Below are 23,795 nucleotides of genomic sequence, written 5' to 3' on the forward strand. Positions count from 1 at the left end.
CCGAAAGCTAAAAAAGGTTCTGAACAAATCCTATGTGGAATTATGCAATTCCGTGAAGGATACATCTGAGTTCTCTAGGCTAAGGAAGATCATATCCTCCTATCATATCCTTATATGAAAACAAAAGAAAAAATTTAAAAAAAGAAGTTACGGTGGGATGCATTCAGAAGTCAGAGAATGCGTGGACAATGTCTAGTGAGGAAACACTAGAACAACTCGTTGATACACATTTCCCAAGAAACTCTCCAATGGACAACGTGGTGCCATAAGAGGTTGTCACTGATATGCATTCGTCGCAGGATATAGGGGAAATGGTGTCTGAGTCGAAAATTCTTTGGGCGATAACACATATCGACTCTTTGAAATCGCTGGCGCCGATGATGTACCAAAGTTTGCCTTGCAAGCTTTGTCCGTGCCTGGCCATCGTAGTTCAGAGGTTAACTTGTCCGCCTATGACGCTGAACGGCTGGGTTCGAATCATAAAAAATATTTTTAGCTGTGGTTATACCCTCCTAATGCTGACGACATTTGTGAGATGCTGTATTATCTGGTATGGCAGCCATGTAAAAACTTCTCAACAAAGAGATCGTAAAACGGCACGCCCTTCAGACTCGACTAAAAAAAGGAGTTTCCGTATTATTGAGCTTAAACTTCAAACGGACAGCACTCAGTAATACTCAGTAATAATGGAAATGGCTTAGTGAGATACAATCTCACATCATCTCATGAAAACCTTAATACACGATGGCGAAGATTTTCGTTTTACTATTCTCTCATCCTTTATGCTTGAGACTATTCGAAGGTTAATAGAAACATATCTTAGGGCAAAGATTCCTGGAGATCGCCTGTCTCGATAACAGCATGCATATCGTAAGGATAAAAAAAAGCACTTCACGACATAGTGGGCTTCAAAGAAAGATCTCCGGCTGGTAAGGTATACCCAAAGATAGCAGTTCAGGACATTGAAGGTGATTTATATAATATTGTATGAAGCCGATGCCAATCATGAAGCAGCTGGAGTATATGAGAAAGGTCCAACTTGCCTCATTTCCTCTACGAGGATTAAGACACAGAAAAACTGCAGAATGTAGAATCTTTTGAGTACCCAAGCCAAAGTTATTTCATAAGCTTGAACTTTCTTCAATGCCCCTCTTTGTGAAGTCCTTGCGTAAGTTATTAAATTGGAACGCTTTACTACGGAATTTCAAATATGATGATCTATTTAAGACTTTCTATGGATCTTAAACCAAAGAACCAGGTGTTATTATAAACTTCACTCTGATTGCATTGGCATTTAGATATCTCATTTTACTTTTACTAAATTCTATAAATGTTTTTGTTTTTTAATTTATTAATTATGTTATGTATTTTATGATAAAAATAATTTTGTTTTAGATTTTTTTTTTTGGTTCATCATATTCACACTCCAAAAATTCATTCATTCCCAAAAGCTCTAAAAAAAAATCAACATATTTGTTAGTCTTCCCCTTTAATTTATATATTAATTTCGCTGCTGGAAAAAATATATTGTACTCAATAAAATTGCTACGCTTGTTGTTGGTGTGTTTGCAAGTAAAAGGCACCAGCCAGATTGACGCCAGCAACAACAATGCAATGCCATAACATCAATGCCAACAAAGCCATTGCTGCAACGCCCGCAAAATGCTCATTTCCCAACATCATCACCACATCACGAATAAGAACACTAACACTAACATTACCGCAGCAGAAAGCATGAATGCATACACAGAAAAAAATTGACCAATTAATATTTTAATTGAAACTCCTTCGATCATGAAAATTATACTATCAATCTCCTTTTCTGAAAAGTAATTGAAACCATCTTCAATTAAAAAATTGCGTACTTAATTAAAAAAATTATTGCATTTTTTTTAATTTTCAATTAATATTTTAATTGGTCTAATAAAAAATGAATTGAAATTTTCAATTAAATTTGAATCCATCCAATTAAAAAAATGATTGAAATTTTTAAAATTTTCAATTAAATTTTTAATTCATACAATTAAAAAAAAAATTATTGAAATGTTTTGAAAATTCAATTAACTTCTCTTTTATGTTTGCCTCCTGAAAAACGCCTTAAATTGCTTTGGTTGGGCAAAGGTCCATGGACATCCCTATGAACAACAAATTTCAGTTTTCCTTAAAAAAATACTGATTCAATAATTTTTTAATTCAAAACCTCAAAAACTTGTTTGAGATTCAATTGAAAAATTAATTGATTCAACTAAATTTTTAATTGAAAATGGTAAACATTTCAATCAACAATGTAATTAAAACAAAGTTAATATTCAATTAATACAATGATTGAATCAATCAATATTTTAATTGAAAAGGTTTTTTTTTAATTAAATTTTTAATTAAACATATTTTTGGGATTTTTTTTTTCAGTGTATATATGCATGCAGACTGACTACATCACACAAACGTTTGTATATGGGTCACAAAAGGGAGAAATGAGGCCAATAAAAAGTGTTTGCATCATTCTATTTGTAGTTGAATCAATATGCGAAAGAAAGCCGTAGAGAGAGGGGGTGTATATGCGTGTGTGGGTAATATATATTTAAAGCATAACTTTTTGTAGTTTTTAGAAATTTTTATAAAAAAAAATTAAAAAGAATATAATAAAATAAAATAATATAATATAATATAAAATAAAATAAAGTAAAATAAAATAAAATAAAATAAAATAAAACAAAATAAAATAAAATAAAATAAAATAAAATAAAATAAAATAAAATAAAATAAAATAAAATAAAATAAAATAAAATAAAATAAAATAAAATAAAATAAAATAAAATAAAATAAAATAAAATAAAATAAAATAAAATAAAATAAAGTAAAATAAAATAAAATAAAATAAAATAAATTAAAATTGAATAAAATAAAATAAAATGAAATAAAATGGAATAAAATGGAATAATATGGAATAAAATGAAATAAAATAAAATAAAATAAAATAAAATAAAATAAAATAAAATAAAATAAAATAAAATAAAATAAAATAAAATAAAATAAAATAAAAGAAAATAAAATAAATTAAAATAAAATAAAGTAAAATAAAGTAAAATAAAATAAAATAAAATAAAATAAAATAAAATAAAATAAAATAAAATAAAATAAAATAAAATAAAATAAAATAATCACAATCAGCAACCCTGGTTTAATAATAATATTAAAATTTTAATCAAACAGAGAGACCTGGCTTATCAAAGATGGCAACGTTTTAAAACATCGTATCTACATGATATTTTTAAGCATGCCCGGCGTGCAGTTGTAAGAAGCATTAATGCGGCTAAATACGAGTATTACAGCAGGAAGTTTAAATGTGCTGTGGACAGCAAATCAAAATGGAAAACTATTCGCGATATCGGTATTGGCACTATGCAATGCAATACAACTAACGTTAATTTAAATCAATTAAATGAGCTGTTTACAAAAGTGGGTAATTCTAGCACCTCTAACGATTTTTATTCATGTCTCCAGACGGTTCCCATTGAACATGATTTTTCATTTCAATGCGTCAATAGTACTGATGTCATGAAAAGTATCACTTCAATTAAGTCCAACGCTGTGGGTACTGATGACGTTAGCCCAATTTTTATTAAACTTTTGATGCCTCAGCTATTACCGTACATTACGTATCTAATTAACAGCATAATTACAAAATCCACGTTTCCCCAGAAGTGGAAACAAGCTAAAATAATACCAATACTGAAAGCAAACAACGAATTTAGACCAATAGCAATTTTACCTTTTCTATCAAAAGTTTTGGAAAATTTGTTAAGTTCCCAGATAACAGCGTTTCTTGAAAATGAGAAACTGTTGACTGAGCACCAGTCTGGGTTCAGGAAAAAAAGAAGCTGCACAACAACTCTTATTGGTGTCGTCGAAGACCTTCGTAAAAAACAGGATAAAAATATGATATCCATGCTCGTCCTGTTGGACCATAGTAAGGCGTTTGACACAGTAAATCATGATATCTTGTGTTCAAAACTCAATAAGCTGTTTTATTTCTCCGATACCGCCTGCAATCTTATTGCGTCTTATTTGTCAAATCGTTCCCAGTGTGTTGTCCTAAATGAACAAAAGTCGAACGTATTGGATATATCGCGAGGTGTGCCTCAGGGCTCTATTCTTGGTCCTTTATTGTTTACCCTATATATAAATGACCTTCCTGACGTCCCTGAGACATGCAGTATACAAATGTATGCGGATGACGTACAACTATATGCTAGTACAAAAGTCGAAGATATCAATAGCTGTATCTCAAAATTCAATAAAGACTTGCAAGCAATCAGCGAATGGGCATGTACAAATTGTTTAAACATAAATCCATCGAAATCTAAACTAATAATTATTGGCAAGACTCCAGCCTCTCAACCCGATATTAACTTAAGAATTTCAGACTCAACTATTCAGCGAGTGGAGTCATCTAGCAATTTGGGTTTGACTTTTAACACCAAGTTGAATTGGACTAACCACATAAATCGAGCTTCCGGCAAAATTCATGGCATGTTGAGAAACCTATGGAAATTACGTACATCGACTCCTCAAGATATTCGCTTATTGCTTGCTAAAACGTATTTAATCCCAACGCTTCTCTATGGATGTGAAGTTTTTGCATGCTGCGGTTATAATGACACAAGGACACTTAATGTTGCCTATAATAATATTGCAAGATATGTCTTTAACAAAGGAAGAAGGGAAAGAATTTCGGAGTTTTCATACCAAATTTTTAATGTCCAATTTGACAACTATCTTAAAATCAAATGTCTATTACAACTGCATAAAATAATTTATACACAAGTACCTCCTTATCTGTACAATCGTTTACAGTTCGCAAGATCCAATAGAGGAAAAAAACTAATTCTACCCAGATTTAGAAAACTTTCTTCAGAACGACAATTCTACATAGGCACACCACGTCTTTGGAACTCGCTCCCCAATAATATTCAATTGTTAAGCAATGCTTCCGCCTTTAAAACTGAACTTTTTAAATTTTATGCTTGATTTATATAATCGTTTTTCATATTCAACCTATATAATGTTAATTCTTACCATAATTACTCTATAATTATTCTTTAAGTATCGTTTGCATTTTTTGTGTGTTCACTTTTAATTCTAGTACAGTCAATTATAAGATATTTCATCTTGTTGTACTAGTAATGTCAATAAATAAATCAAATCAAATCAAATCAAATCAAAAATAAAATAAAATAAAATAAAATAAAATAAAATAAAATAAAATAAAATAAAATAAAATAAAATAAAATAAAATAAAAGAAAATAAAATAAAATAAATTAAAATAAAATAAATTAAAATAAAATAAAGTAAAATAAAATAAAATAAAAATATAATAAACTAAAGAAAAATAAAATAAAATAAAATCAAATAAAATAAAATGAAATAAAATAAAATTTAATTACATTAAATAAAAAAATAATACAATAAACTAAAATAAATAAAGAAAAATATCTCCGATCATTGAGCTAGTCTCGAAAGAGAAGTGTAAAATTTCAAGGTCGGCGCCCTAGCAGGCAAAATAATATTGAAAACAAAACAAAGCAAGGTTAGGTTAGGTTCAGAAGAGGGTGCGGCCCGGATCTCCGCCTGCAGGACGGTATTATCCTAAGGCAGTCTTAAACAGATCTCAGTCCCTGTCCTCTAGCTTTGATCCATCCGCTTTACATGATCTTCCAGATGGCAATACTAGAGAGCCTCGCACTCGACTTCAAGGTTCATCTCAAGTATCCTATCGAAACCCCTTCCTTCCAGATTTCCTAACGTCGCCTCGATTATCAGCTGCTCCCATCCTCAATCCATTCTCCCATCGCCTTTAGTCTCATAGCCGCAGTGGCTGCCTCATACTTAATCTGTATGTCCATGGGTCGGATGTCTAGATTGGTCTTCAGTGCCCTAGTGGGGGGGTTCTCGTCGCTCCGCCTATGCCAAGACAAAATACCTACGATCATTGAGCTCGTTTCGAAAGAGAAATGTAAAATTTAAAGATCTTCGCCCTAACAGGCAAAAAATATTGAAAACAAAATAAAGCAAGGTCAGGTTAGGTTCAGAAGAGGGTGCGCTCAGGATATCCGCCTACAGGACGGTATTATCCTCAGGCAGTCTTAAACAGATCTCAGTCCCTGGGTTCTCAATGTAGACTCCCAGGCCCACTCTGTCCTCTATCTTTGATCCATTAAAATGATCTTCCAGATGGCAATACTAGGGTTCCGTCAATCGCAGACTGTGCCGCTGGCAGTAGTGCCTCGCACTCGACCTCAAGGTTCATCTCAGATATCCGATCGAAAACCTCTTCCCTTTCTTCCAGATTTCCTAACGTCGTCTCGATTATACCGCGATGGTATCAGCTGTTCCCATCCTCAATCCATTCTCCCATCGCCTTAAGTCTCAAAGCCGCAGTGGCTGCTTCACACTTAATCTGTATGTCAATGGGTCGGATATCTAGAATAGTCTCCAGTGCCCCAGTGGGGTGGTCCTTATCGCTCCTCCTATGTTAAAACCACATGTTCTCTTAACCTGTTGAATGGTTCCTATTTTGTACATTTTCTCTATAGCAGTCCACCAAACTACTAAAAAGTATGTAAGTATTGGTCTAATCACGTTCCACTAGAGCCAGTGGGCTATTCTCCGATTCAGGCCACAATAAAATAATACAAGTAAGAGCGTGCTAATTTCGGCCGGGCCGAATCTTGTATACCCTCCACCATGGATCGCATTTGTCGAGTTCTATGCGCGGTATCTCTTTTTAGACAAGCAAAGAATATTGAATAAGAACTGTTATGCTATTGGAGCTATATCAAGTTATAGTCCGATTCGGACCATAAATGAATGATGAACATTGTAGAAGTCATTGTGTAATATTTCAGTTCATTCAGATAAGAATTGCGCCTTGTAGGAGCTCAAGAAGTAAAATCGGGAAATAGGTTTATATGGGAGCTGTATCAATCTATTGATCGATTCAGACCATATTGCACACTTATGTTAAAGGCCATGGGAGAAACCGTTGTACAAAATTTGTGCAAAATCGGATGAGAATTTCTCTCTCTAGAGGCTCTAGAGGTCAAGATCCCTGATCGGCTTATATGGCAGCTATATCTAGTTATGTACCGATTTGCGTCATACTCATCATAGTTTTTGGAAGTCATATCAAAACACCTCATGCAAAATTTTAACCAAATCGGAAGAGAATTGCACCCTCGCGGCTCAAAAAGTCAAGATCCAAGATCGGTTTGTATGGTACCTGTACCAGGTTAAGAACCGATTTGGACCATATTTCGTACAGTTGTTGGAAGTGATACCAAAACACCGCGTGCAAGATTACAGCCAAATCGGATAAGAATTGCGCCTTCTAAAAGCTAAAGAAGTTAGGACCCAAGATCGGTTTGTATGGCAGCAATATCATGTTATGAACCATACTTTGAACCATACTTAGCACAGTTATTGAAAGTGATACCAAAACACTACGTGCAATATTTCAGTCAAATCGGACGAGAATTGCGCAATCTAGAGGCTCTAGAAATCAAGACCCAAGATCGGTTTATATGACAGCTATATCATTTTATGAAACGATTTGAACCATACTCAGCACAGTTATTCAAAGTGATATCAAAACACCACGTGCAATATTTCAGTCAAATCGGAAGAGAATTGCGCCCTCTAGAGGCTCAAGAAGTCAAGACCCAAGATCGGTTTATATGACAGCTATATCCAAAATATTGAGTTATATTGAGTTAAAACAATTAAAAGAGTGCTAAGTTTGGGCGGGATGAAATCTCCACAATGTATCGCATTTGTCAAGTTCTTTGTCCTATATCTCGTCATAGGCAAACAAAAGATAAAGGAGAACAATTGCCATACTATAGGAACTATGTCAGGTTATGGACCGATTCGGACCATACTTGGTTCGGATGTTGATGACAATAATAGATTCCATTGTGAAAAATTTAAACCTATTTGAAAAGAAATATGCCCTTTAGCGCCTCAAGAAGTAAAATCGGTAGGTCGGTTTGTATGGAAGCTACATCAGGTTATGAACCAATTTAGACCATATTTGCACGTATGTTTTTCGGTCGCAGAAAAAGTCATTGTGCAAAATTTCAACCAAATGGAATAAGAAGTGCGCCCTCTAGAGGCTCAAGAAGTTAAGAACCGAGTTTGGTTTTGTGGCTGCTATATCAGGTTATGAACCGATTTAGACCATACTTGACACGGCTATTGGAAGTCAAAACCAAACACTTCATGCAAAATTTCAGCTAAATCGGATATAAAAGCGCCATCTAGAGGTTCAAGAAGTCATGATTCAAGATCGGTTTCTATGGCAGCAGTATAAATACATGGACCGATGTTACCCATTTACAATACCAACCGACCTACACTAAAAGAAAGTATTTTTGGGAAATTTCAAGCGCCTAGCTGTATTGCTATGAAAGTTAGCGTGTTTTCGACTGACGGAGGACAGAGAATAGGACATGGCTAAATCGACTTAGAATGTCAAGACGATCAAAAATAGATATATTCTATGAGATCTCAGATCAATATTTTGATGTGTTATAAAAGGAATGACGTAATTACTATACCCCCATCCAATGATGGGTTTATTTCAGTTGAAAAGTCAAATAGATGCAGGTTGGGTTAGGTTAGGAAAGGTTTAAGTGACAATCTATCATTATAATCACTTACCACAGGAACAGAAGAAGGAAAATGCCTTCTAGTTCCTACCGTTGAACCATCCAATCGCTTTAAAAATCCCAATATCTTGCTAATCAGACATGTTCTCAAAGAAATGAGAACCTAAAGTGTAACTCCTTCTGACTGCTAGTGTGGGACAGACACACAGAAGGTGTTCTATAGTCTCTTCTTCTTCGATGTCTTGACAACTTCTCCAAAAGTCGTTGCTGGCAACCTTCAGTCTGTCAGCATGTTTTTCGATTAGACAGTGCTAAAAGTATGCTATTTTATAATTTATGCATCCCAAGTTTTAGTACTTACCAACCTTCTTCCAATGTCATAAATCAAACTGAAAACCCATTAAAATTCCCACCATCTCAGATGTACATTTCAACCACATTCGATGAAGTCCGGTGGATATACACCATTTATAAAACCATGGAAGCTATATCGAAATATGGTCCAACCTGGACCGAACTCGCCAGGGACGACGAGGGTTCAAACGCATTTCAATGACCATAAAACGGGAGGTTGCTCTATATGGTAGCTATATCCAAATAAAGTCCGATCTACACCATATTCAGCATGTGTAGGGGTCTAATATAACTCTTTGTACCAAACGTCAGCGAAATCAATTTTTTTTATGGTCTGATCTTTTTTAATGCATCCTTTTATCTCCAGTTAAAGATGTATCTCTTCAGTAAGATTTGCCATTTCATGTTGGAAAGATACACGAGCCGAAATTATTAAAATGTACTACCGAAATTCGAAGTCCGTGGCCTAAATGTTAAGAGCGCTTGGTCCAGTTTCATTTCTGGCTGAATGGCTTTGTCAATAAGCAAAATATGCGTTATTGCTCAGGTAGCAATCCAAACCTACTCCATGAGTCATCATTGCATCTCGGACTACGGATTGTGGGCTGGTGGCGTCATTGGGCCGTACTTCTTTCGTCATGATCAATACCGGCACGTTACTGTGAATGGGAATCGCTACCGTTCAATGATAAGAGAATATTTTTGGCCCCAATTGAATGGTATGGACCACACAGCGACTGTCACAATCAATTAATGGAAAACTAAGTGAGTCCCATACGGTCTCGATCGGCCCACTTTGGTTGTAGGCTCTACTTTTGGGCTTGGGACGGCTCCCAGGTACGTGAACCCAATTTTAAAAATAATATTCATACTCTACTCCCAAATACCTTTCAAATCTTTGAATTTATAATTTATTGTTGCTCAATCTTTTGCAGTTATAAGTTATTTTTAGGACATGGTTGCTTGATTGATTTGTCATTATCCAGCATATGGCGCTGCTGTTTTGTGTGTGTATTTTAAGGGTTTTCTAATTTTTTACTGAAAATTGTGAAGCATTTAAGATGAATACTTGATGATATACATAAATCACATAAATACCTCATTTTTACTAAAATTTGTCTTCGAAATAATTGTTTGAGAATGGTAATGACTGCTACTTGAGTAATGCTACCATCACTATGCCGTAGATGGTGCTGTAATATGTTCGGAAACACTTTTAGATGGATACCCTAAAAATACTCAAGGAGTGGCTTTGCTGCGAAATTTATCAATACCGGGCCAGCTAGTCTATGTTTATTTTCGGTTCCTTGGTTCGACTTCAATAAAATGCTATATATAAAGGCTTTCGTCGTTCTTTTTCGTCGTTAGTTGGTATTCTATCAGCTTGTTTAGTTAAGGAGTATTTGGGCTTTAAACTATTTGAATTATATTTTATTGTTGCTCCATTTTTTTTCCGACACAATTTATTTGTAGGAAATGTTTCCGTGAATAAGTTTTCACTCTCCAGCAGATGGCGCTGCTGTTTTGTGTGTTTTTTTAAGGCCTATCTGCTAAAATGGTGAATCATTTAATATGAATATTAAATGATAAACATAAACTTGATTAATTCACAATTTTTATTAAAATGTTTGTTAATTTTTTTTTTTTAATAGGCAATGACCACTTATTTAGTTTCGCTGCCGTCACTCTGCAGTAGATGGCGCTGTAATATGTTTAAAATCATTTTTACATGGATACCCTAAAAATACTCAAGGATTGGTTCATCTTTAACCTGAGAGACCTATTGAGATTTTCCTTCTCCAGCAGATGGCGCTGCTGTTTAATGTGTGTTTTTTTAAGGATTTCTGCTGAAAATGGTGAATCATTTAATATGAATATTAAATGATATACAAAAACTAGATTAACTCCACATTTTTATTAAAAACTATTTTTGTAAAAAGTAATGACTGCTAATTGAGTTGCGCTGTCATCACTCTGCACTAGATGGCGCTGTAATATGCTTAAAATTATTTTTACATGGATACCCTAAAAATACTCAAGGAGTGGCTCATATTAAACATGAGTGACCGATTGAGATTTTCATTCTCCAGCAGATGGCGCTGCTGTTTAATGTGTGTTTTTTTTAAGATTTTCAGTTGAAAATGGCGAATTGTAGACTAATTCCACATTTTTATTAAAAACAATTTTTGTAAAAAGTAATGACTGCTAATTGAGTTGCACTACCATCACTCTGCACTAGATGGCGCTGTAATATATTTAGAATCATTTTTACATGGATATCCCAAAAATACTCAAGGATTGGCTCATCTTTAAGGTGAGAGACCGATTGGGTATTTTGCAAAATTTTTTTTATTTTTTTTTTCTACTGAGTTTATCACTACTAAGGTAGATGGTGCTTTAGTCTTGACTAAAAGCTTTAAAGGCTTAACACAATTCACAATTTAACATTGGAAATACTGGTGGTTTTCTATAGCTCGGCAAAACCTTAAAATTCTCAACTTTGATACTGCTTACTCGTGGCTAAATTTAAAAAACTTTGTGTTTTGTTTTTGCTGGAAATGGTTATAAAGTAGTTGCAAAATTGTCATAAAATATTCACAATTATCTGAAACTTTTTGTTATAAAATAAAATAAGATATAAATAAAAAAATTGATAAAAAAAATAGTAAAATTTAAAAAATAAAGATTTTAATAAATTTGTATAAAAATAATTTTTTTTAGAAAAAATTAAGTAAAATATTGACTAATAACATTGAATTACATCAGTGGCTCTGGATGTTGATTTAACAAATGACAACTAAAAAAAAAACAAACAAAACCAAAAATTTAGAAAAAAAATTTGAAACTGAAAACAAAAAATCCTGCAAAAATTTTTTACTACCAAATTATATGTTTTTTCATTAAATGCAACATCTCCTGACATAATTGAAGATTATTTGGTTTTCCTTAGAATTTCAAAAGAAAACAAAAAGTTTTGAGATAATTTCATATTTTTGCCTCCTAAATTGAAAATTTTGCAAGACTTTATGGGATTATGATGGTCATGTTTTTTATATGCATATTTTTTTTTTATTAATTTTTTTTGTTTAATCATTTGTAGGCTTTAGTGTTCCCTTATGAATAAACAAATAAATGTATTTTAAATGTTTTATTTTTTTAAAATTTTATATTTTTGTTTGCCTTTCTTAGTTGGTTTCATTTTTTTTGTGGTATTTTGTTATGCCTTGTTACTATTAACACAACATTAAATGTTTTTGCATTGGGTTTTTCTCTTATTTTTCTTTTCGGTTTTAACATGAAAACTAACACTGAGATATACATAAGTGGCTAATTAATTAATAAAAACATTTTTGTAATTTTTTTTTTTAATGTATTTTACTTCAATAAATTTTGTTTTTATTTTTCATCAAGTTTTTTTTTATCATTTGTGTAATTGGTCTTTTCTATGCTTACCATTATAATCAAATGCTATTCCCCCCTAGGGTGGGGCTGTTTTCATAATCCCCACCCCTTAAGGGCTTTTCTAACAGCCAAAAAAGCTTACAAAAAGCTTTGTGTATGCTTTCAAATATGCAAAATTACCAGTTATATAATTCCCTAATTTCTCTTAATTTTTGTACAATACTACAATCAAAACTAAGTTGCAAACCCTATAAGCATTTTGTTTTGCTCTATTTTTTTTTTATCCCAAAAGCTTTATGTCATTCTTCCTTCCATAAAAATGTGCTTTAAGTGTGACACAAAACATGTATGATTAGAAGGGGTTTTTGGTTTTCTTCACATAAAACATTAAAAAATTCTGGGTTTTTTTGAGTTTTGTGAAAATTTCTTTGATGGAGTTATGATTTTCTCTAACTTCTAATTTACCATCTAACTTATAGCTTTTGAAAGCTTACAAAAAATTATATGAGTTTCTGCCACAAGCCTCTAAAAAGAAACTCTTTCAATCAATCACCAATGGTCTGTTTGCTATTTTGAAAAAAAGTTCCAGTATTTCCAATGTTCCAAAAATTTGTGAATATAAAAAGCTTTACTTGTGTCTTTCAGCCAGTTCCATGTTTTAATAGCAAGCTTGCTTATCTAAAGCAAAGCTATTTGTCTTACTAAAGTTTTAACCTTCAAAATTAGTAGTTTTTAAAATATTTAGTACAACTGAGATTCGCAAAGCTTTCACCTAATCTAACCATGATTTGTATTGAAGATTGTTTTGCAAAAGTTAATTAATTTTCTTACTTTTGGCATCTTTCAACTTTTAATTGTATGAAAATGCATGCAATTCTATATATAAAAGCTTACAGCACTAAAGCTTTAGTTTTTATTTTATTAAGATTTTTTAAAGTTTTTTCTGAACTTGTGGTTAAAGCTTATTTTGTCAAAATATTTTCCAAAATTGTCATTACTAAAATTTAAAGCTGCATCTTCTAACTCTAAAACATTTTTTTCGAAAATTTCATTCACAAAAATCTTAAAAAGCTTCAACTTAAAGGTCTTTTAAACTAAAGCTCCCCAACAGTAAAGCTCATTAAGTATAAATCCCTTAAGGCTTAAAGCTCCTTAAGCGCTAAGCTCCCAAAGCTAAGAGCTCCTTAAGCTAAGAACTCCTTGAGCCAAGAGCTCCTTAATTCAAAAGCTCTTTAAGCCAAGATCTTCCTAGATTTAATGCTATTTAAGCTTAGAGCTCCATAAGCTTAAAGCTCCTGCAGCTTAGATCCATAATCTGAAAATTCCTTAAATTACCTTAAGCTCAAAGTTCCTTGAGCTGACAGCTACTTTAGTTAAGAGCTTCTTGTGGATAAAGCTCTTTAAGCTTAAAGCTCGTTATGCTTAATGATCCTTAAGCGTAAAGCTCTCTGAGCTTAGAGCTCCTTAACCTTAATGTTAAGTACTCCCTAAGTATTCCCTAAGCTAAGAGCTCCTTAAGATAAGAACTGCTTAATACAGGAGCTCTTTAAACTTAAAGGCCCTAAAAGTTAAAGTTCCCTAAGCTGATAGCTCTTTTAGCATAAAGCTCCTTAAGCTTAATGATCCTTAAGCGTAAAGCTCTCTGAGCTTAAAGCTACTTAGGCTAAGAACTCCCTAAGCTGAATGTTAAGCGAAAGAACTCCTTAAGCTAAAAGATCCCTAAGCTAAGAACTCCTTAAGCTAAAAGCTCCTAAATCTCAGAACTCCTTAAGTTAAAAGCCCTTACAATAATCCCTAAATTGGAAACTACTAAAGCTTAAAGTTCCCTAAGCCGATAGCTCCTTCAGCGCAAATCTCCTCAAGTTTAATTCTACTTGAGCGTAAAGCTCTCTGAGCTAAGAGCTCCTTAAGCTTAGTAAAGCTCTTCGAGCTCTAAGAGCTCCTTAAGCTAAGTGCTCCCTAAGCTAAGAACTCCTTAAGCTAAGAAGTCCGAAAGCTAAGACCTTTCTTACTTAGAGAAACTTAAAGCTCCTTAAAGTTAAAGTTTCTTTAGTTTAAAGTTTCCTAGGCTGATAGCTTCTTTAGCATAAAGCTCCTTAAGTTTAATTCTCCTTAAGCGTAAGGCTCTCTGAGCTTAAAGCTACTTAAGCTAAGAACTCCCTAAGCTGAATGTTAAGCGAAAGAACTCCTTATGCTGAAAGCTCCTTTAGCTAAAAGCTCCTTAAGCTAAAAGATCCTTAAGCTAAGAGCTTCTAAATCGCAAAACTCCTTAAGTTAAAAGCCCTTAAAATTAAAAAGCCCTAAATTGGAAACTATTAAAGCATAAAGTCCCCTAAGCTGATAGTTCTTTTAGCGCAAATTTCCTTGAATTTAATTCTCCTTGAGCGTAAAGATCTCTAAGCTGAGAGCTCCTTAAGCTTAGTAAAGCTCTTCGAGCTCTAAGAGCTCCTTAAGCTAAGAATTCCTTAAGCTTAATGTTAAGTGTAACGCTTTCTAAGCTAAGAGCTCTTTAAATTGAGAGCTCCCTGAGTTTAATGTTCCTGAGAGCTCCTTATTGTTCCTTGGAGCTCCCTAATGTTCCTTAGAGCTCCTAAAGCTTAAATCTCCTTAATCTAAAAGCACCTTAATCGTAGAGCTGCTTAAGCTGAAAGTTCCTTAAGCTGAACGTCCCTTTAGCTTAAAGATAATTAAAGTTAAAACTCCTCAATCTTTAAGCTTTTTCAACTTGGAGCTCTTTCCAGCTTACAGCTCCTTTATCTTAAAGCCTTTTCAGCTTGAACCTCTTTCAGCTTAAAACTCCTTCAGCTTAAAACTGTTTCAGCTTGAAGCTTTGTCAGCTTAAAGCTCTTTTAGCTTAAAGCTATTTCAGCATAAAGCTGTTTCAGCATAAAGTTCTTTCAGCTTAAAGCTCTTTCTGATTAAAACTCTTCCAGCTTAAAACTCTTTTAGCTTAAAGCTTTTTCAGCTTAAAGTGCCTTAAGCTTAAAGATCCTTAAAATTAAAACTCCTTAATCTTAAAGCTTTATCAACTTAGAGCTCTTTCAGCTTAATGCTCTTTTAGCTTAAAGCTCTTTCTGCTTGAAGCTCTTTCAGCTTGAAGCTCTTTCAGCTTGAAACTCTTTCAGCTTAAAGCTCTTTCAGCTTGAAGCTTTTTCAGATTGAAGCTCTTTCATCTTGAAGCTTTTTCAGCTTGAAGTTCTTTCAGCTTGAAGATCTGTGAGCTTAAAGCACTTTCAGCTTTAAGCTCTTTCAGCTTGAAGCTTTTTCAGCTTAAAGTTCTTTCAGCTTTAAGCTCTTTCTGATTAAAACTCTTCCAGCTTAAAACTCTTTTAGCTTAAAGCCTCTTAAGGTTATAACTCGCTAATCTTAAAGCTTTTTCTGCTTAAAGCTCTTTCTGTTTAAATCTGTTTCAGTTTAAAGTTCATTCAGCTTAAAGCTCATCGAATTCTAGCTCGAGACAGGAAAGAGGTATCGTAATCAAATTCGGATTGGCGTAAAGTGGACGACTAAAACCAGTTACAACAAATTTTCCCCACATGTTTTGTTGGAAAATTGGAATTTTTTATGTCCTAAAAATCAAACAAAAAAATTTCTCAAAATTTTAAGCAGTGAGATTTCTAGAATACGTTTGAATGTCTTGCTACATTTGATGGTTTCTATAATACAAAAAATAAATTTATTCAATGAGAATATAGTCTGGAAAAAATATAATTTCGGGGAGGGCCCGGCCTGTACTGAAGTTTTGTTATTAAAAAATGTTATGATGAAATTTTCTTCTTACAAAAATTTTCATTAAAATTTGTTTAGAAAAAATTTCATTAAAAGTTTGTTTTTACTAAGAATTTCATTACAATTTTGTCCTTAAGTTTTTCTAATTTTGAAACGACCCTGGCCTCAGCATGTTTTCTTTTTTGTTGTCATTTTAAAGAATCTTTCTGAAATTTAATTTAAGTTTTTCTTTCCGACAAAACCATTTTGAGCGCCCCCTGGCTACGTCCCTGGCTCCCATATAAACCGATCTCCAAATTTGACTTCTTGAGCACCTGGAAACCGCAATTTTTATCCGATTTGGCTGAAATTTTGCATGTAGTGTTCCGTTTTGACCTCCAACAGCTTTGTTAAGTACGGTCTAAATCGGGATATAGCCTGATATAGCTCCCATATAGACCGATCTCACGATTTGACTTCTTTACCTTACAAGCCGTAATTTTTGTCCAATCTGGCTGAAATTTTGCATGTAGTGTTCCGTTTTGACTTCCAAAAAATCGGTCTATAACCTGATATAGCTCCCATATAAACCGATCTTCCGAATTGGCTTCCTGAGCTTTTACAAGCCGCAATTCGTGTCCTATTTGGGTGTAGTGTTCTGTTATGACTTCCAATAACGGTGTTAAGTACGGTCCACATCTTTCTATAGCCTGATATAGCTCCCATGTAAACCGGTGCCTCGATCATCCTTGTTCGGTTCCTAGAAGCTTTAAGTTTTGCTTGTTTGACAGAAGTTTGGTATGTGGCATAAAATTATGACCCACAATTTTATTTATTTTGTATGAATTTTTAGTAGAATCCATGATGGTGGGTTCCCAAGACTTGGATCGACCAAACCTAGCACACTTTTATTTGTTTTTATATCCCCCACCATATGATGGGGGTATACTAATTTTGTCATTCTGTTTGTAACTACTCGAAATATTCATCAGAGATCCCATAAAGTATAAATATTCTCGATCGTCCCGTCTGTCGGTCCGTCCGCTCGTCTGTACGTCAGCCGCTAGACGCTTTTGCACAAATACTTATTTTTGTTGTAGGTCGGTTGGGATTGTAAATGGGCCATATCGGTCCGTGTTTTGATATAGCTGACATATGAACCGATCTTGGATCTTGACTTCTTGAGCCACTAGAGGGCGTAATTCCTATCCGATTTGCCTGAAATTTTGCACGACCTGTTTTGTTATGATTTTTAATAACTGTGCTAAGGACAGTTCAAATCGGTCGAAAACCTTATATAGCTGTCATATAAAACGATTCTGGATCTTGACTTCTTGAGCCACTAGAGGGCGCAATTCCTATTCGATTTGGTTGAAGTTTTGCATGACGTGTTTTGGAATAATATTTGACAACCGTGCTAAGTATGGTTCAAATAGGTTGAAAACCTGATGTAGCTGTCATATAAACGTATCCTGGGTCTTGACTTTTTGAGCCACTAGAGGGCGTAATTCTTATACGATTTGCCTGAAATTTAGCATGACGTGTTTTGCATTGATTTTTAACAACTGTGCCAAATATGGTTCAAATTAGTCTATAACCTGATAAAGCTGCCATATAAACCGATCTGGAATCTTGACTTATTGAGCCGCTAGAGGTCGCCATTATAATCCGATTCTCTCATGACCATCAACATACGTGTTTATTATTATCTGAATCGGTCTACAACCTGATACAGCTGCCATATAAACCCATCTCTCTATTTACTTCTTGAGCCTCTAGAGGGCGCAATTATTTTTCGAATTGGCTGAAATTTTACACAGGGATCTGGGATATGGGATCTTGATTTCTTGAGCCGCTATAGGTCGCAATTATAATCCGATTTGTTTGAAATTTTGTTCGACGGATTCTCTCATAACCATCGACATACGTGTTTATTATGATCTGAATCGGTCTATAGCCTGATACAGCTCCCATATAAACCGATCTCTCTATTTTACTTCTTGAGCCTCTACAGGGCGCAATTCTTATTCGAATTTGCTGAAATTTTACACAGGGATCTGGGATCTGGGATCTTGATTTCTTGAGCCGCTATAGGTCGCAATTATAATCCGATTTGTTTGAAATTTTGTTCGACGGATTCTCTCATGACCATCGACATACGTGTTTATTATGATCTGAATCAGTCTATAGTCTGATACAGCTGCCATATAAACCCATCTCTCTATTTTACTTCTTGAGCCTCTAGAGGGCGCAATTCTTACTCGAATTGCCTGAAACTTTACACAGGGATCTGGGATCTTAACTTCTTGAGCCTGTAGAGGTCGCCATTATAATCCGATTTGTCTGAAATTTTATTCGACGGATTCTCTCACGACCATCGCCTCTAGAGGGCGCAATTCTTATTCGAATTGGCTGAAATTTTACACAGGTCTCCAACATATAATTTAATTATGGTCCAAATCAGACCATAACTTGATATCGCTTTAAAAGTAGAGAAACTCATTTCTTTTTTTTAACTGTTATATTTATTTTATCCTCTTGCATTGGACCTTTAATTATCTCATCTTCATTCCATGTACTATACTCAATTGGCCCAAAAAAGCAAATGCCCCTTGATTTATAGTCCCTAGAAAAATGTCCATCCTTAAATTTGTGGGTGGTGTGAAGGTATAGCTTGTTGTTCAGGGCTAGGATTTATTTTGATTTCCTTTCAAACAAAGTTTCCGTTGGATGGCAACAATATTTTTTGGCACACGAGGGGAAAAAACAACATAAAATTCAAACATTTACGAGCATAAGTGAAGTGCAGAACCTATCTCTGTGGCTTGGTGGCTGCATTGAATTTCGAAGGAGTTTTGAGCAAAAACAAAAAAAAAAAAAAACCTAAACTGCTAGCAAAGATTTTGCCATGACATAGGTATCTGTGTATTGTTCTGTGTTGTTGTTCTTTCAGTTTATGTTGTTGTTGTTGTTTTTGAGTTTTTTTTTGCTGTGTTCTATAAATATGAAGACAAAACGAACAGAAAATCCGGAAACGGAAACCAAACATATATGTAATCTGTATGTCTGTCTTTGTGCCGTTTAAAACATCAAAGTACTAACGAAATTAGTCTGGAGGATAGAAAATAAATAAAAAACCAGTGTTTGTTTGTGTTTTAATCTTTTTTTCTGTTTATGTATAAATTGAGTATTTTTTTTTGTTGCTTTTTTGTCTTTTTATTAAATTTATAATCAACTATTAAAAACTAAGTTCAATAATATGTTTATCTGTATGTATAAAACTTAAATGGTACACAAAATTAAATTCATAATACAATACAATAATAATAATAAATCGATCGATTGACAATAATTGAGAGTGGAGTGTTTTCATCTTCTGTGTTTTTCTGTATCTGTGTCTGTGTGTATGTGTGTGTGTGTGGGTTTTTGTTTTAAAGATGAATTTAATTGAATTCGTTTTTGTATTTGCTTCGTTTTGTTTTCAGTTTTAATTTTAAATATTGTTGTATATATATAGATATATGTAAAATATTTACAAAATGTTATTAATAGCCAATAATAATAATAATAAAAAGAAAAACTTGTGTAAATTGTAAAACAAAAAACATTAAAAGGAGAAAAAACACAGAGCGAGAAAGAGACAGAAAATTATTTGCAAACATACATTCGCCTTTTCATTCCATAAGTACATTTTCTTTTTTTTTATTTTATTTTTTATTTAATTCAACTTAGTGTTAGAGTGTATGATTTGTTTTATGTATGGGCGTTGTATTGTTTTTTTTTTTTAATTTAAATAATAATTTAGTTTAGTTTTTGGTTTTCTTTTCAAAAAAATTTACAATATACAAATAAATACACAGTGGTTTTGTTTTTTTTTTTTTTTTGTTAAGTTATTGTTAAACATTGTTATAACACAAAACACGTAGTCAAATGTGAATGATAAGGGAAACGGAAATGTTCTCTTCGGTTCAATGACAATGAGTATAGAATATAGCATTTATGTTTTTCAATGTATTTGTGACGGATTCCTTCAATGTATTAAATCTAGATTTAATTATGTGTTATGTTATGGTTATTCATGTATATATATGTATGTTTATATTTAAGTGTGTAATTTTGCTTAATATGTATGCGTGTGTGTGTGAGTGTATGTGTGTGTGTCTTTGTTGATTTATTGTTTCTTTTATGATTTCTTTTCAAATTTTGGTTTACCTTTCTTTGTATTGTATATATATTTTAATTATTGCATGTGTTTTCTTTGAATTTCTTTGTGTAGAGGGGGGGGGGGGGGGTAGGGAAGGGGGGTTTTATTTTAATCATTTTTGTTTTGTCAATATTAACATATAACAGTTATTTCCTCATGTCTTTATTTTTAATTTGTATAACATTAACATTTATTGGTTTTTGTTTTCTTTTTTTTAGTATGTTTGTCTTTTTCTTTATAATATAAATTGTTGTATAAGTATTAGGCATTTTTTATTGGGGGCAGGGGGGAAAAATTGTTTTATACAGAAAAAGTCAAAACAAAAAAAATTTAAAACAAAAATTGACAAAAAAAATGTACATAAAATTATAATTTTATTTTTGTATAATTCTATAATATTTATATGTAGTGTTGTGTATATATAAGGTAGGGCGGGTAATAGGATAGTATTTACAGGATATATTTACAAAATAGTAGTAGTGAAGAAAAACTAAATTTAACCAAAAAATGTTGGGAAAAGGGAGAAAACTTGGAAAAGAGGATGATAGTGGCGTAAGCGGAGTATGAGCTATATGAGGCTTTGTGAGGAGCTTTAATGTACGGCGTCCTGAAACAACTAACAAATTGCAATATTTCATTGAAAACTGCAATGAAGTAGGTTATATTATCGATTGTGGTCTAATTGGGCTTTTTTATAACTTTTTAATATGCAATGTCTATACATATATTGCTAATATGGTTATGAGAAACGTAATATGGTTCTGGGAAACATAGTTTGGTTATGCCAATGGAACGTTCCTAAACTATTTTTTATAAATTTATCTAAAATGAATAGCTTTAATCATAATATACGTTTCAGAAACATAATATAGTTGGAAGAAACATAATATGGTTGTCAGAAACAAAACTAATTTTAATAAGTTTATCTTAAATGAACACAGTTAATCATGTTATGATTTTCAGAAACATAATATGGTTTCCAGAAGCACAGTTTGCAACTAATATTTCTTTGTCGAAGCGAGAATTAAAGAATTGTAAAAAAAATCCAAATTTCAATATCTCATAGAAAACTGCATTGAAGTAGATTCCATTATCGATTCTGGTTTCTTTGGGCGTTTTTACAATATGCCAAATCAGTAAATACACATATATTTATTAATGGTTATTAGAAACGAAATATGGTTCTAGAAAACATAGTTTGGTTATGCCAATGGAATGTTCCAAACATAATTTTATGAAGTTTATATAAAATGAATAGAGTTAATCAAATATGCTTTCAGAATGATATTATGGTTGTCAGGAACATAATATGGTTGTCAGAACCAAAGTTTACAATAATTTTTTTTTTTTTGTCTTAGAGAGAATTATTCAATATTATATTGAAAACTGCGAAAGCCAGAATAGCGCAGAGGATAGCATATCCGCCTATGATGCTAAACACCTGGGTTCGAATCCTTGCAAGACTATCAGGAAAAGTGTTTAGCGTAGGTTTTCCCTCCTATTGCTGACAACATTTGTGAAGTACTGTGTCATGTAAAACTTCTCTCCAAAGAGGTGTCGCACTGTGGCACGCCGTTCGGACTAGGCTATAAAAAGGAGCCCCCTTGTCATTGAGCTTAAACTTTAATCGGGCTGCATTCATTGATATGTGAGAAGTTTGCCCTTGCTCTTTAGTGGAATGTTCGTGGGCAAAATTTTCGATTTGCGTTTTTACATTGAAAACTGTATTAAAGTATGTACCATTAGTGGAAAGTTTCCCAGCACTCTAAGAGATATACTTTAGGAAGCTCTACGTTCCACAGCAAAATGGGTTATCCAAAGTGGTCTAGGTATAAATCTATGCAAGACAGAAGTAGTTCTTTTCAGCAGGAGATTCAAGTTGCCTAAAGTGGCTCCTATAGTCTCCTTGGGAGGAGAGAATGTTCGATTTTGCAGAAAGCCCAAAATACCTGGGTGTTTTGCTGGACAAGAAATTGAACTTCAAATCCAACATTTAGGAAAGGTCAAGAAAGCAAATCTTGCCCTATACACCTGCAACAGGGCCATTGGCAAAAGTTGAGGGTTTAGACCGCGTGTCATGATTTGGGTATATACTGCAGTTGTTAGACCTATAATGCTATATGGTGTTGTGGTCTGGTAGACGTCGCTTCAAAAGTCCACCTACTGCTCAATACTTACGGACACTGTGTTATCATTGATACAATGTCCGATTTTCCAGCCAGTATGGATAACATCCTACCAGAGCAGCTTTTTGATAAAAATGCTGCACCACTTTTCCTGATAGACTGATTGGAACTACGATATCCTTGATAACAGAAGTTACATAGACTTCTAAACGGATGGTTCCAAACTAGACGACCAGGTGGCTTCGGGGTGAACTCTGAATATCTAAAACTGGTCATATCGAAAAGATTACCCGACCACTGCAGTTGTATACTGCTGTATGGTGTTGCGGTTTGGTGGACGGCGCTTCAAAAATCCACCTATTGCTCAGTACTTAACCGGATCCAAAGGATGGCTTGTTTGTGCATAACAGCCGCACTGAGGACGACACCATCTGATGCACTGAATTCAATGCTACATCTTATGCCTCTGGACATTGTGGCTAGACAAATTGTAAGGGAGCTGGAACTGGTCATATCGAAAAGTTTACCCGACCACTGCATTTTGTTTCAAGCGGAGATCCTTGCAATCAACGAAGTGGTGGAATGGCTAAGATATAATGTCATTACGACGATTGACATAAATATCTTCTCAGACAGCCAGGCAGCCATTAAATCCCTGGAGAACGTATTTCTGAAAAGAAAAACCGTCCTCGACTATCGCAGATCTCTCAACGAGAAGGCTGAACAGTTAAAAATTCAACTGTTCTGGGTACCGGGCCACAGGGATATTCCAGGGAACTGTAAAGCTGGTGAGACTAAGAACTACCTTACACATTCCAGGGATACTGGAATCTGTGGGTATGCCTCTATCGATATGTAAGCTTAGTTTACAATACCTGGCCCGAAGGACAACGAATGATAAGTGATAAAGAGGCCCCCTCTTTGTGACCACCCGTGAGCATTCCAAAACTATGTGGCCTAATCTAGACTTCAGGAGGTCTACTGCTTTGCTGTTATTGGCTAGAACAGACATCTCCGTCATTGTGTCCTGTCATTGTCTAATCGGAAAACATGCTGACAGACTGAAGGTTGCCAGCAACGACTTTGGCAGAAGCTGTGAGGTCATCGAAGAAGAAGAAACTATAGAACACCTTCTGTGTGTGTGTGTGTAACGCACTAACAATCAGAGGGTGTTCCACTTTAGGTTCTAATTTCTTTGAGAACCTGTCTGATTAAGCGGATGTGAACATTCGCAAGTTATTGGTCTTCTTAACGTGATCTGGATGGTTCAACGGTAGAAACTAGAAGACATCTTCCTTCTTCTGTTTCTGTGGTGTTACACTGGACGAAAA

Source organism: Stomoxys calcitrans, chromosome 5, assembly GCF_963082655.1.
Source record: "Stomoxys calcitrans chromosome 5, idStoCalc2.1, whole genome shotgun sequence".
Taxonomy (NCBI): domain Eukaryota; kingdom Metazoa; phylum Arthropoda; class Insecta; order Diptera; family Muscidae; genus Stomoxys; species Stomoxys calcitrans.